This window comes from Orycteropus afer, unplaced genomic scaffold (assembly GCF_000298275.1).
Source record: "Orycteropus afer afer isolate SDZICR_OR568_19922 unplaced genomic scaffold, OryAfe1.0 scaffold00054, whole genome shotgun sequence".
NCBI lineage: Eukaryota > Metazoa > Chordata > Mammalia > Tubulidentata > Orycteropodidae > Orycteropus > Orycteropus afer.
The window spans coordinates 7375250-7390533 of record NW_006921641.1 but is presented as its reverse complement, the minus strand read 5'-3'; positions in this window follow the sequence as shown (position 1 = coordinate 7390533).

The window sequence follows — 15284 nt, the reverse complement described above, 5'->3', positions numbered from 1 at the left end:
ATGTCAACTGATGGCTTCCGTTTTGCACCTGCAAATCACTGAGTTGGTTTTCTTTTCTTTTCTTCTTTTGAAATTTACCGAGCAGTGGAGCCCTCTGTGACACTTTGCAAGTCCTTCTGAGAAAGGAAGCTGCTTCGAGAAGGGGGTGGGGGTGTGGGGAAGCGGGTTCTGTTTTGAAGATCACTATCTGAGCTCTAGAAGGTGAGAGGCAATGGTGGGATTCCAGTAGGGCTGGGAGGGGTTGCAAAGCTAGCAAGGAACATTGGGGTAAGAAAGCAAACAAAAGAAGAAAGAGAAAAATACATGTTTTAGGAATAATTGAGCAGAGAGCTGCAGCCAGGAAATATTCCACGAGCATTTGCTCTGGCTGCTGAGGCACCAGAAAACAAAATGTTCATCTCTCTCTAGTTTCACCCCCTAGCACCCTTTGCTTTGACTTCAGGTGTTACTGTCTGTCTGTTATGGGAGGAAGGAAGGAGAGCCGGGAGTAGGTGGCTACTTGCAGATCAGCTGGAGGTGGTGGGGAGGAAGGGAGCTCCCTATTCCTTCTTCATGCTTTCTCTCTGCTCCCAACTGTGATAAAGGTCATAGCCCTGAGGTAGCTAAAGGTTGAGAGGCAGCACTTTGGAACTTCTTACCCTATAGTTATCCCTTGTTGCTTTCCAGCCCTCTTGGGAGTGCAGGAGCATGCCCTACCATCGTTGGAGCCCCCGAAGTGGACATTTGGGTATAAAGGTCCCTCCTTCAACTGCTCCCCTCAAGACTGTTGTTTTCAGAGTCTGAGTGCAGGAGTCCAGTGGGTGGGGTCTCTCCTAGGTTTGCCCTTCCTCTCCTTCCCAGCTCCCCTCTGTAGCCCTGCTCCTAATTCCAGCAGCCTGAATGGGCTTTTTGTGGGAGCTGGAGTGAGAAGCAGGGAAATTTTTCTGTCTCTTGTTGGTGGGGGATGTTTAATGCTGGTCCCTGGAGCTAGCAAAGCCTGGCAGTTATTAGCAAGGGTGATAAGGTCAGAAGTCATGAGATACTTGAGGTTGTTCCTGGATGCAGGTGGGAGTAAGGCATGCCGAGGGAGCACTCTGGTGGTCCTCCCCACCTCCCATCTGCCCTCACAAGGACACCACAGTTAAGAAACACCATCTGGAGCTGCAGGTTGCAGTACAGACTCCTCAAACCATCTCAATCTCAAAGCAGGACTGTGTAGCCAAGAAGTGGACTGCAGAGCCTTCCTTGGGCAAAACTGGCCAACCAAGGCCCTCACCATGTGCCCTCAGGCTTCAGTCAGGCTAGGTTGAACTCCAGTGTGGGACCTGTGTGTATAGTCGCATTTAATACCTCAAGGCTAGAGTGGCTCTGGAGAATGTTGGGGCAGGGAGGACTAGGGTGTGCTTTGACCTATCATAGGATTTGGTTCTGAGGAACCACCTCCCACTCCCTCTTGCCTCCCTCCCACCTCCTTGTATGTTGTCTGCTTGTGCTACACGTACTGATGGCAATAACTTCTTTCAGCTCCTTGCTGAAGTGGGGGATGCCTGTAGCTGCCCTGTGAAGGTAGACCTCTCTCTGGCTCTCCTTCTCATTCTGTTTTGGTGGCAAAGAGCCTTTCATCCTTACTTTCCTTCCCTCACGGCATTTCTCATCCCTCGCCTCTCTTTGTGATGGGATCTTACTGCTTCAAATCCTGTGTTTCAGTGTCTCCCTCTCATCTGCTGCCCTGTCTCAACTGTCCCAGTCTTGCCGTGTGATGGGAATGTGCTTGTAAACTGCATAACAAACCTACTATGTGTATATGTATGTTTATGGGAGTGGTTTATGTTTTTGCTGGTCTCTAGACCACTTTGTACAACTATTTGGAGTCTGAGTAGGCCAGGGGCTGACAGTAAGACCCCTCAGCAGTTTAGCCTATTTGGGGGCACCCAGCTGCTCTTGGACAAGTGGCTGAGATCCTGTCTGGCCTCCTCTTTCCCCCTCCCCTCAAAAGTAATCTGTGTGTATTTCTACCTGATCGTATTAAAAAAAAAAAAATCCTGGTATTTCGGTAAAAATGCCTGTTGTAAGATGAACCTCTTGTAACTTCTATCTGTTCTTTTTTGAGGCTCAGGGAGAAACTAGCATTTTTTTTTTTTTTCCAAACTACTTTTTGTCACTGTGACAGTTGTAAATAAAGTTTGAAAATGCTTTCCATTCTGGCCTGGTATCCTTTCTTCCCTTGTAACCAGAACTCAAGCACAAGAGAAAGTATTAACTAGCAGAAGGCTGAGTTGGAGTGAGTCCCAAAAGAAGTTCCTTACACATCTCACCTGCTAACCCTTCTGGGGTGAGCTCCTCCATGATTTTTTAATCACCTGGCTGAATAAAAGTAGCTTTTTTCTCTGCATCATTGGTTTCAGCCCTGATGTACATTAGAATCACCTGGGAAGTTAAAACAAACAAACCAACCCAGTACTTCAGCCCTGCCACTAGCAGTTGCCATTGAGTCCCTTCTGGGCCATGGTGATCCCAGCATGTGTCAGAGTAGAACTCTGGTCCATAGTGTTTTCTATGGCTCATTTTGTGGAAGTAGATCACCTGGTCTTTCTTCTGAGCTGCCTGTGGGGGCACTTGAATCTCCAGCCTTTTGGTTAGCAGCCAAGCACATCCAACCTTTGCATCACTCAGGGCTCTACCCCCAGAGACTCAGATTTAAGTCTTGGTTGGGGACCAGGCATTGTTGCTTTCAAAAATCTTCCGAGGCAGATACCTCCTTTGCCATGAGATCAGAAGAAATGAATGGTGCCTGGTTACCGTTACAGAACATTATGATCAGGAGCCCAATTGATGGATCTTGATGAAAAGGTGGACAATTATTGAAAGGATACATTGACATTGGAGCTATTGCCTGGAAATAACTTTAAAATCTTTAAAATACACAACAGTTTATCTCGATAAATAATGTTCGCCTCGAGTATTGCACCCCTTAAAAGAATTATCTTTGTGAGATCAAATTGACAACAGTAACTCTGAAGCATAGACGAGAACTTTAAGGGGCAGAGAGTCCAAGTTAACAGTGGTGAAACAATACAGGCAGAGATGGTGAGTATGGTGCCACGACATGAAGTGTGTAACTGTTGTCAATGAACTATACATGTAAAAACTGTTGCATGAGTGTATGTTTTGCTGTGTATATTTTCCACACACACAAAAAAAACCACACTGCCATTGAGTCAGATCCAACTTATAGTGACCCTCCTTGGGTTTCTGAGGCAGTATCACTACGGAAGTAGATTGCCCAACCTTCCTTCCAAGGAGTGGCTGGTGAGTTTGAACTACCAGCCTTCTGCTTAGCAATCAAGTGCCTTAGGCACTATGCCACCAGAGTCTCTAGGAGATTTTAATGTGCAGCCAAGCTGCCAAGGTGTCCAACTGCCTTTCTAAGGGAAGATAAACACTCAAGATACATTGTCCACAGTTTACAAAGCCACTATTTTTGTGTAAAGGCTGGACATAGGGAATTCAGCTTAAGCTTGAGCTTAAAAGAACTCAAGCAGTCATTCAAATCATAGATCAAGAGCCTGCTACTTGTTGGACATTGATAAGAGGGTGAGTAAACAAAACAGCAATTGCCCTTCTGTCCTTCTTTAGAATAAAATTAAGTGATTAATATGGTACATGCAAGGCAGAACACAAAAACCAGGGTGCTATGTGAGCGAATATAATTTGGGAGGGTCAGGAAGGGCTCTGAAGAAGTGACTGTAGGTAATCAAGTAATCTGTGCTGAGAGTGTCACTCAGTATTAATAGACTATCAATTCATTTAAACATCCCCACCACTACAACCAGCTGCTGTAGACTGTGACTCATGGTGACCCCAGGTGTGTCAGGTTTGAACTGAGCTCCATAAGGTTTTCAATGGCTCATTTTATCAGAAGCAGATCCATAGGATTTTCTTCCGAGGTGCTTCTGGGTAAACTCGAATCTCCACCTTTCAGTTAGCAGCCGAATGTGTTAACTGTTTGCACCACCCAGGATTTGCCTGAGTGAAATCATTAGGCCTATGGATTTGCTGGCCAAGAAGCTGGGGTCCATTCTGAGGGTAACTTACATAACTCAACAATCTCCATTTTGGACTGTCCCTCTGTTTCCCTCCAACAGTGTAAATGTGAATTTTATTAAAAGACAGGATCCTTGAAAATAGCCCCTTAAGTTTTCCCTTAATACAGGGAAAACTATTAATTAGCAGATGGCATTGTTTATGTCAAAAAGCCTATGAAATCCACAAAAAGTTATTAAAACTAGTATGTGAGTCGAGCAAGGTTGCAAGATACAAAGAAAATATGCAAAAATCTATTGTTTTTCTATATACTAGTAACGAAATTAGAAATTTAAATTTAAAATGCCACTTATATTAACATAAAAAATATAAGCCATTTAGGAATAAATCTGACAAAAGAACTGCAAAAGATGTTCAATGAAAACACTGCTGAGAGAAATTCAACTAGACTTAAGGAAATCAAGAGAGAGTATTCAAGGATCTATTGTTAAGATGTCAGTTCTCTCCAAATTGATCCATAGATTTAGCACAATCCCAATCAAAATTCCAGTAAGCTTTCTCTGGAAAAAATGATAATGATTCTAAAATTCATATAGAAATGTAAAAGACCAGAATAGCTACAATAATGTTGAAGAAAAACAAACTTAGAGGACTCACACTTCTCGATTTCAAAACTAATTGCAAAGCTATGGTAATCAAAACAATGTGGTATTTGTATCATGATAGCCATATAGTTCAATGGAACAAAATAGAGCATCCAGAAATAGACTCACCTGTCAACTGATTTTTGACAAAGTGCCAAAGCAATTCAGGAGAGAGAGGATAGTGTTTTCAACAAATGGTGCTGGAACAATTGTATATTCCTATGTCCTTGGGGATGGAAACCTGAGTTTTCTCTTGCCCCACAATTATGGGGGTTTATTAGGGAAGTAACATGCTACACAACACAGGGTCAGCAAGGCACTCAGGACCTTCAATCAGGGCAGTTTCCTCTCTGCTATGCCCTTGGACACATCTCCCTGGCCCTAGGCCTCTTGGCCTGGTCTCTGCCCTGTTAGGGCAAGGGCTACAAAGCTCTTTTAGCTCTGCCTATTGGTATACCTAGGTGCACCCTACTCCACCAGCAAGCCTCCTACCCAAAGGCACTCAGCTCTCTGTCATCCAGCAAGTTTGTTGCTCTGTCTCATGCCTCCTGGAGTAACCTGAGTTTTCATTCATCTTCCACTGTCTCCATCCTTCTAAGCAGAATAATCCTTTGTTTGGGAAAATAAATAAATAAAGATCTTAAATTAACTCTATCCTTTTCCACTATTGGCTAATAGCTTCCTTACTGCCTTGCCCCACGCCATTCACCTTCTTTCTCTGTGAAGAAGAAGCATAGGAATGACAACTTCTGAATCTTGCAGTGTTAGCCCAACAGACTTCCTTCAAAGATCCTCAGTGTTCTTGTCAATGAAATAGAGATAAGACTAGAGCCTCTAACACAGGCTTTTGAAGACTGAGCACTCAGCAGATGCTCCACACATTAGTATTTTTTTCTATCATCATCTTGAAGATCTGGTGGCTAAAGAGCCAGCCCCTACCTTCTCTCCTCTGTTTTTGGCCTGGATCCTTTGTGCCCACCAAAGTAAAAGGTAGCTTCATGATGAAGACACCACCTCATTCCTAAATGCAACTCCCTTAGTCTGTCTTCTCTTGCTCATCACCTTGACAGAAAAAACAAAGAGAATAAGAGAAATCTAATGCCTTCAGGCCCACGAAGAGATTGAAGGAGGAAAGAAGGTGGGAATGAGTTCATGTCTGGCTCCTTTTTGAAGACGTGATAGTTGGACAGAAACCTGTTTGAAGTGATGATCAAGCTTTGTGTAGACTGGGGAGAGATATCCGGTGGAAGAGCAAATGCAAAGGCCTTGAGGTGGAAATTGGCTTGGCCTTTCTGGGGAATATCTCTGAAGCCAACATGGCTGGAGTAGAGAAGAGAGAGAAGTAGTTGAGCCAGATATTATGGGATGGTGCCCTGTGAGCCCTAGTACGGATGAGTTTTAGAGTCACTATTGCCTAGATTTGTACTTTTTCAATCTGTATCCTGAACAAATAATTTGAGAAGCTGGGCTACATGAAGAAGTATGCAGCATTAGGACTGGAGGAAGACTCATTAAAAACCTGAGATATGCAGATGACACAACCTTGCTTGTATTGCATTGGGCAAAAGTGCTGCAAAAGACATCTTTAAAGTGTTAACAAGCAAAGATGTCACTTTGATGACTAAAGTGTACTTGACTCAAGCCATGGTATTTTCAATCATGCCATATGCATATGAAAGCTGGATAATGAGAAAAGAAGACCAAAAAAGAATTGATGCATTCAAATTGTGGTGTTGGTGAAGCATATTGACTATACCATGGACTGTCCCAAAAATGAACAAACTAGTGTTGGAGGTTGTACATCCAGAATTCTCCTTAGAAACAAGGATGATGAGACTTCATTTTACCTGCTTTGGACTTGATAACAGGAGGAATCAATCACTGGAGAAAAACTTCATGTTTGGTAGAGGGTAGGAGCTCTGGTAGCATAGTGGCTAAGACACTTGCCTGCTAACCAGACGGCTGGCGGTTCAAACCCACCAGCCACTCCTCGGAAGGAAGGTTGGGCAATCCTACTTCCGTAGTGATACTGCCTCGGAAACCCAAGGAGGGGTCACTATGAGTCGGGGCCGACTCGACGGCACATAACAACAACAACAAACAAAAAAGAGGAAGACCCTCTATCAGATGGATTGACACAATGGCTGCAACAATGAGCTCAAACATAGCAATTCTGGTGAGGATGGCACAGGACTGTGTGATGTTTTGTTCTGTTGCACACAAGGTCATCATGAATTGGAGCTAACTCAATGGCACCTGACAACAAACATTGCCCTTGTGAGAAGTCCTTGGAAAGGAACCAACCTTGTCAGGCATCCTCGTCCCTGGAGATCTGCTGGTCAGCACATCCAAAGTTTTCTGACCAGTGGCAACTGGCGATCAGTGATGCACCTAAGGAACTGTCACATCCTGAAAGGACTTCTGGATCATCAAAGGATGATCAAAGGCTCAGGATTGGGTAGAGTTCTGTCTATATATCTGTCTTCAAATTACTCAAGATGGTTGTGATTCAGAGCATAAGCTTTGAGGTCATAATCCTGTACCTGTACCTCAGCTCTGCCCTTAGTAGGTATGTGACCTTGGGCAAGTTACTTTTCTTTTCTGTACCTCACTTTCCTTATCTGTAAAATAAGTATAAAAATAATACTTACTTCATAGGGTTGTGGTGAGGTTTAGATGTGTTATTAGAGATAACATGCTTAGAACTATACTGTTGCTGTTGTTTGGTGCCATCAAGTCGACCCCGACTCATAATGACCCTTTGTACAAGAGAATGAAATACCACACCATCCTCACAGCCTTGCTGTACCTTAGCCCATCATTGCAGCCACTGTGTCAACCCATCTCGTTGAGGGTCTTCCCCTTTTTCGCTGACCCTCCACTTTACCAAGCATGCTTTCCTTCTCCAGGGAATGATCCCTCTGAGATCATGACAAACTAGGTGAGACAAAGTCTGGCCATTCTTGCTTCCAAGGAGCATTCCAGCTGCACTTCCTCCAGGACTGATTTGTTAGTTCTTCTAGCAGTCCATGGTACCTTCAGTATTCTTTGCCAACACCACAACGCAAAAGCATCAACTCTTCTTAGGTCATCCTTATTCATTGTCCAGCTTTCACATGTATATGAGGCAATAGAACTATACTGCGTACATATTAAGTGGTAGGCGGAATAATGCTTCCCCTCAAAGATGTCCACATTGTAATCCCAGGAACTTGTGAATGTGTTACAAGGGGAAATTAAAGCTGCCGTTGGAATTAAAGTTGCTAATCGACTGACTTTGAGATGGGAGAGATTATCCTGAGTTGTCCATGTGATCCCAATCTAAATATAAGGGGCCTTATTAGTGAGAGAGAGCGAAGCGGAAGGGGAGTCTGAGAGAGCTGTGACGTTGCTGCACCACTGACTTTGAAGATGGAAGAAGGGGCCATGAACCAAGGAAAGTGGGCACCTCTGGAAGCTGGAAAAGTCTTGGAAATGGAGTCTCCCCAGAGCTTCCCGAAGAAACACAGCCCTGCTCACCCATTGTAGGACTTACTACCCCCAGAGCTGTAAGATAATTACTTTGTGTTGTTTTAAACAATAAGTTTGTAGTAATCTGCTACAGCAGCAACAGAAAATTAATACAACCATTATTATTGGAATGATGGTGATGATAGTGATGGTGATAATGATGAAGATAAAATAGATTTTTCCTGTGTGGCTTCAGAAAGCAGAGTGGCAATGAGGAGTGGGAGGGGTTTGGGGCAGGCAAGGTCACTCTCCAGCAGTTGGAGCCCACATCTTTCTAAGGTGCAGAGCTCTCTTGGGTGTCACCAAGTAGAGATATTTGTCAGAGGGAGGGGGCACCACTGCACTGGGAAGAGGGTTGAGATGGTATGAATTTCAGGCTGTTGAGCCCTTTTTCTAGAATTTTGAAAATTAACGGTTCATGTGTGAGTGTTTATCAGTATAGTCTATGAATCAGAATACTTGTTTGAATACTCCCTTCTTTATTTACCTAGATAGAACGTTCTATTTTGAAATTGCAGTTCATTTGCAATATTTCCTTTGCCATTTTCAATCAGAAAAATATTAATTCATTCTTTCCTAATATTGGCTGCACAGAAACTGGACTATGGGTTGCCTCAGTTTTTCCAATTCTCACAGCCGTTTTGCAAAATGTGTTGTTTCACACACACACGATACACAGAACCACACACATACATAAACAAATCATACAAAGTACACTTAACAGTCATGGAAATTATAAAGGATGGTGGATTTTGGGGGCCTCATCTTTGAAATCCCATCACAGTAGCAAATTAGTAGTTTGCCTTTCTGTTTCTTTTCAGTTGTTGTCCTTCATATTTGGAAGAATGTACTCAATGAATGTAATTTTTTCTTTGTGTGACGTAGGCATTTTTAGTGTGATTTTACAGATGAGAAAGCTGAGATCAGAAGGCTTTGAAATATACTGACTTTGGAACCGGAAAGAGAAAGTTAGGATCAATGGTGAGCTGGGAAATGTGTAACAGCCAGATCTCTTAGAAAAAAAAAAAAAAAACAGACCTTATTTGTAGTGTTTGCCAATTTCCATGGTATAAATGTTCCGACTGTGGTTGGTTTCATAGGGTCTTGACAAGATACAAGATACGAGTCAGTGTGCACCTGCCTCAGCACAAATCTAGAGTCCCAGCTCCCCTCCTTCTAAGCCAAGAGAACGTGGGTGAGCTACTCAGTCTGTCTGAGCCTCAGTTTTCTTTTCTGTAAAATGGGTGCAGCCCCACAAAACAGGGCAGGGCCTTTCTCAGAGGGTCTCTATAAATCGCAGTGCCCTTCCTTTGCTTGGGAAAGAAAAACAGCTTCAGAAAGAATGATCTGGTACAGCATTCTTCAAACTGAATCGTGACTCTTTATTGGGTCATGAAATCAATTTCTTTGTGGGCTGCAACTGGCATTTTAAGGGGAAAAACAAAAGGAATAGGAAAGACTAGAATAGAACAGGAAATCAGAGTGCAGCATACATGATAAGAGTAAGCACTGTTTCTTGAAACTTCTGTTTTGCCCCTAGCATGGATGAAGGCATGCACTGGGTCATGAAAAAAGACATTTTTCTTGCTGTGGGTCACAGTCAGACAAGTGGCGAATCTAGCTTTCTAGAAAGCAGTGCTTTCATCTTACAGAGCTGTAGGGTAAGAGAGGAGCAACTAGAAAAAGTAGCTTTATGCCCCTCTCTGCAGAGGAAATAGGGCTGGATTCTCCCAAGGGTAGAATCTGGGTGGCTAGTGTGTAGGGGACAAGTTAAGGAAAGCTACTATGCCCTTGGTCTCTTCTAAGGCCAGGCTTAGGCTCTGGTGAGCCCTCAGATTGCACTGGAGGAGGGAGGGGAGTGTGCATGAGGGAGGAGGAAGCTGCACAGGAAATCCTCACTGCTTGCTTGCAGCTGCTGGAACCCACTGCAGCAGCTACTAGACAGGCAACAATAATGCCATCAGATAAAAATAACCCACTAGGTCTGCAGCCCTGCTGTGCAGGGGCAAAGGCATGCTGTCAAGAGGGCTAAAATGTCTCCAGGCTAGGTAGGGCCGAGATCGTGCTATTGGGCTCTGTGCTGTGCCATAACTTTCTGGTTGCTAACTAGGGGGCAGTTTTCTAGCCCAGGTCAATTGAACCAGTGCCAGGAATGGGACTGCCACTTAACCCAGGGTCTCTGATTCCCTACTCTCTTGGGTGGTGTGATATTAAAAAAAAAAAAAAACACTCACCTTTGAGTTCAGATGTACCACCTCTCCTAAGTACCCTTTCATCTTAAAAGACGGCTTCAAAAGGTTTACCCAAAGGCATATCTTATAATGGGCAGCCTTTGAAGCCTCTCCCTTACCTATTGCCGGGTCTGACCCTATGCTGACCCAATGACACCTCCTGCTGTTCTCCAAAGGCCTCTCTCCAGACTGAAGAGACAGGCTCCTTGGCTCCTATCAATGCCTCAGCTATGCCGGCCCCAGCTGCCCTGTCTGCCACACACTGGTAGATGCAGGGGGAGGTGAGGGTCATACCAAATGCTATTTTACTCCAGCAAAGCCTATTGAGGATCAGCAACTGATTCTGAAACAGGGACTAGGATCCTCTGTTTGTTCTGGCCTCACAGTTCACTGGCCAATAATCCTGCTTTAGCCTGCTTCTCAACCTCCCTTGCCTATCCCAGGAGCACCCACATCCTCCAAGGACTAATCATATTCACGAGGAGACTGCATCTGAGGATTTACAAAAATACATTTGTGACCTTTCCTTTGCTTACATGGGGTTTCCTAGCCTGAGGTTCATGGATAGGATTCAAGGGTATGTGTGAACCTGATGGAGCAAAATTACATGTTTACTTCCATTAACTACTAAGGTCCCTGGGTGGCACAAATGGTTTACACTTGACTACTAACCTAAAGGCTGATGGTTCAAGTCCACCCAGTGGTGCCATGGAAGAAAGCCCTGGGGATCTGCTTCTGTAAAGAATACAGCCAAGAAAACCCTGTGGAGCTCAGTCCTACTCTGTAACACATGGGATCACAAGGAAGTTGACACGACAGTAACAGGTTTGGTTTTCATTCACTGTTAAGTGAACTTCAGCATTTCCTGCAATTTTGAATGTAAGCAACACACTTCAGTAGTATTAGCAGCACCTGTGATTTGTCACCAGTAGGAATCCCAGGAGTTTTCATTTTCATCATACATGATGGCAAGTTCATGAAACCCCATGTGCAGTCATGGCTTTCTCAAAATTACACCTATGGTTGGATCTTGAGTAAAGGGTTACTGAAGAAGGCCTTTATCATAAATTTGTCACAAGATTTTATCACAAATTTGGTTTCATAAATATTTCTCTAGCTGTACTCAATAGAATTGATTTTCTTTGCAACCTTATATATTTTTATTTTATGTATTTGAAGCATTCTTCTGAGAAGGGTGTTAAAACTTCTTCAAGTTGCCAACAAGATCCATGGCACAAAAATATTAACCCCTCTCTCCATGAAGAACAGAGCTAAGATCCAGAGCAGAGCTAGAGTAATAGTGTGCAAGGCAAAGGAAGCCTCACCCATACCCCCAAGGGTCTTAAAGGCAATGGAAATACTCCAAACAAATAAACAATTGCAAATTAATTGATTGGTGCCATGAGGACATATGGACAGAAGGCATAATTGGGGAAATCCTCAGAGGGATTGAGTGGGATTCCAAGGGCTAAGAGATAGGGGGCCATGGCCTTACTCCCTCCTCTCAGAGGATGCAAAGCCCATCTCTGGTGAGAGAAGAGCACCCGTTAACCTTACCAAGGTGGGCTCCTCCAGAACAATACAGTAGCTCTGAGTGGGAGTGCTTTCTACTGAGGCTTGTCCATTTCCCGCCCGTAAGTCCGTGTGCCAACCTAGCCTAGGGCCTGGGAGTAGAGTGAAGAACTGCCTCCCTTTGTTTTGAGGGGTTTCTTGGGACATGAATCTTTCAATGCTAGAACCAAGATAGTTCCAGGTGACCTGCCTTGCAAGCCAAACTCTGCACTTTTTTTTAGGATTACTTCCACTGCTTGGAATTGGGGACAAATTATTCCCATAAACACCTCTGTCTGTCCATCTCTCTTGGCTCCCTCTGGCTCTCATTCTCCCTCCCTTTACCCACCTTTTGCTTTAGCTTCCAAGTCCCTCCATGCCTTCAGCTCCTGTCTTCTAAGAGATCTATAGACTTTTCATTCCCTTGGGGGTCAGCTGAGCCCTACTCACTCTTTGTTTTTCATTGAAGTATACTTTACATAAAGCACACAGTTCCCAGGTGAACGGCTCAGTGAATGTTTAAACATGTGTGTCCCCGTAAAACCAACACTTGATCAAAATATAGAATACTATCACACCCCAGAGGGCTCCCTGGTGCCCCTTCACTGCCAATTTCCCCTCCAAAAGGTAACTGCCACTCTCACCTCTGCCACCATAGGTTAGTTCTGACCTTCATGGAGATGGAATTATGGGCTTTGTACCCTTTTGGAGCACTGCTCATCTGAATCTACTAATGACCTGGTGTTGACGGTGCAGGGGAGGAGAGAGGGTGAGAAGATCACTTTAGCAGGTCCATGAAGCAGGAAACAAAGAAGGTAGGAGACCACTGAATTCTCTGGCTGAAGGGAATATATACCATCATTTTCAAGTGAGGAGGCTGAGGCTCAGAGGACTTACTCTTTCCTTCCTGTGATAAGTATTAACTAGGCTCAGGGCCTCACTGCCAGTTAAGGGAGGTAGAACTGAGATTAGAACCCAGTTACTTTGAGCCCTATAGGTTTGGGCAAAGCCAGAGTTGACTCCACTGGATAGGAGGGCTTTTACCTGGGAAAGACTAGGGGGGCATCCTCTGTTTCTTCTGCTTCTGCCACTGCTCAGATTCCTGTCAGGCCTGAACAGACTACAGACTGGTAGTTCTCAACCCACTGCTGCACACTGGAATCACCGGGGAGCTTTAAAACTTTAGGCCTCACACACACCAATGAAATCAGTATCTTTGAGAGTGAGACAAGGCATCAGTATTTTGCAGTAGTTGTTAGCAGCTATGAGGTTGCCACCACCCCCCACTCATGGTGACCCATGAGTAATGGAATGAAATGCTCCCCAGTCCTGTGCCACTCCCATGATCAGCTGCAGATCAGATCATTGTGATCCATAGGGTTTTCACTGGCTGATTTTCAGAAGTAGTTCGGCAGCCCTTTTCTCCTAGTCTGTCTTAGTTTAGAACCTCTGTTGTAAGCTGTTGAGCATCCTAGCAACACACAAGCCTCCACTGGCAGATAGGGGGTGGCTGTGTATGAGGTGCATTGGCTGGGACTCAAACCCCGGCGTCCCACATAGAAGGTGAGAATTCTCCCACTGAACAACTACTGCCTCTTAGGCATCAGTAGTTTTTTAAAACTCTGCAGGTGATCCTAATATTCTCAGGCAAACTTGAGAGTTGGTGCTATGTAAAAACAGAACTCAGACTATGGGGTCCTGGCCTGGGACTCCCCCAATAATCCTGTGTATCCAGACATCTAAATGCCACCAAAGAGAAATTCCTAAAAACTGTGAAGACTATGCCCCTGGAATTGTGGTGTTGATCAGAGGAGCTCAGGTTAAAATGGAGATTCTGATTTTGCAGGTTTGAGCGGGACCTGAGATTCTGCGTTTCGAATAAGCTCCCAGGTGATGCTGATGCTACTGGTCTGTGGACCACAGTTTGAGTAGCATGGATATCAAGGATCAGTCTGCCCCTTTCCTTCTGCATCCCAATTCTTCTTCAGATTAATACATTTTGAGTGATTTATTTTTCAGTTCATCTTTTAAACATAAAGCTCCCCCAACATCCAAATAATTATGTATTTCTCCTCTTTTACCAGGAAAGGGTACAGAAATTTATCATTTAATTTCTCTGTGCCAAACATTATCCTCAACAACTTTGAGGGTTGAAGCCTCCGTTCTGATGAAGAGAAACTGTGGCCTAGGGGGCTCACAAGAAGTTATGACTCCAAGGCTTCCATGGTCTTTTTATTAAATTACATGTTTCTCCCAATCCCATCTCTTTTTAAAATTTGTATTAAGCTTTTGAATCTAACCCAAATCCCACCTAGTCTTCAGTACAAACTTAGATAGAAGATTCTGCCATTTAAAAACCTCTCTGTCTCAGATCTCATTCACTTCTGATTCATAATTTCTAATACTCTCACCTGGGATCTCTGTTAGTGTAGTGCCTAAGGCATTTGACTGTTAACCAGAAGGCTGGCGGTTCAGACCCACCAGCCACTCCTCGGAAGGAAGGTTGAGCAATCTATTTCTGTAGTGATACCACCTCAGAAACCCAAGGATGGGTCACTATGACTTGCATCCGACTCAATGGCCTATCCAAACACCCCTCCCAACTCTCACTGCTGCAGTACTGCCCCACAATACCACAGCTGTCTGCCCAGCTCACCACATGCCAGGACTGTGGTGGTGATTCTCAGAAAGAGAGTTAGAGCAATCCAACTACAATACCCTCAACTAGCCCCAAACAGGACCACCCCAGTCCTGGCTTGCTTCTTCATACTTTACTCCGTATCACCAGCCAGATTTGGGATATGGTATCCTAATATGGGAGTCCTTCCAATAATGCTGTGTGTTGTGACTTACAAACACCACCAAAGAGAAATCCCTCATATGAAAATTATGCCCCGAGAATTGTGGCTTAGTCTCAGGAGCTGCCCTCCTACCCCCTTGCCTAGAGGAGGACAGATGACACCAAATCACCGTAACACCCTGCAGCGCTCTCAAGCCAGTTTTTCTCAGTGTCATTCACTGGCAGTCTATTAGCCAGTGACAAGCTGGTCAGGGAAACAGGTTCTCTACAGCAGCCTGTGTGCCTGTGGGTTGGTGAGGAGGAAACCATGAACTGATACACTTTATAAGTGCCTGTAAGATGCTACCACATTGCCATGGCTAGATAAATAACACTACTTGCTCACAGGGCTATCATGAGCCAGCGAGGCTAGCTTTTCTGATGAGAGTCATGTGGGGGTGAGATAATGAGTTTTAAGAATCAGAGAGACCTGGATTCAAATCCCAATTCTTCCACTACTCACTGACTGTGCCTTAACTCTCTGTG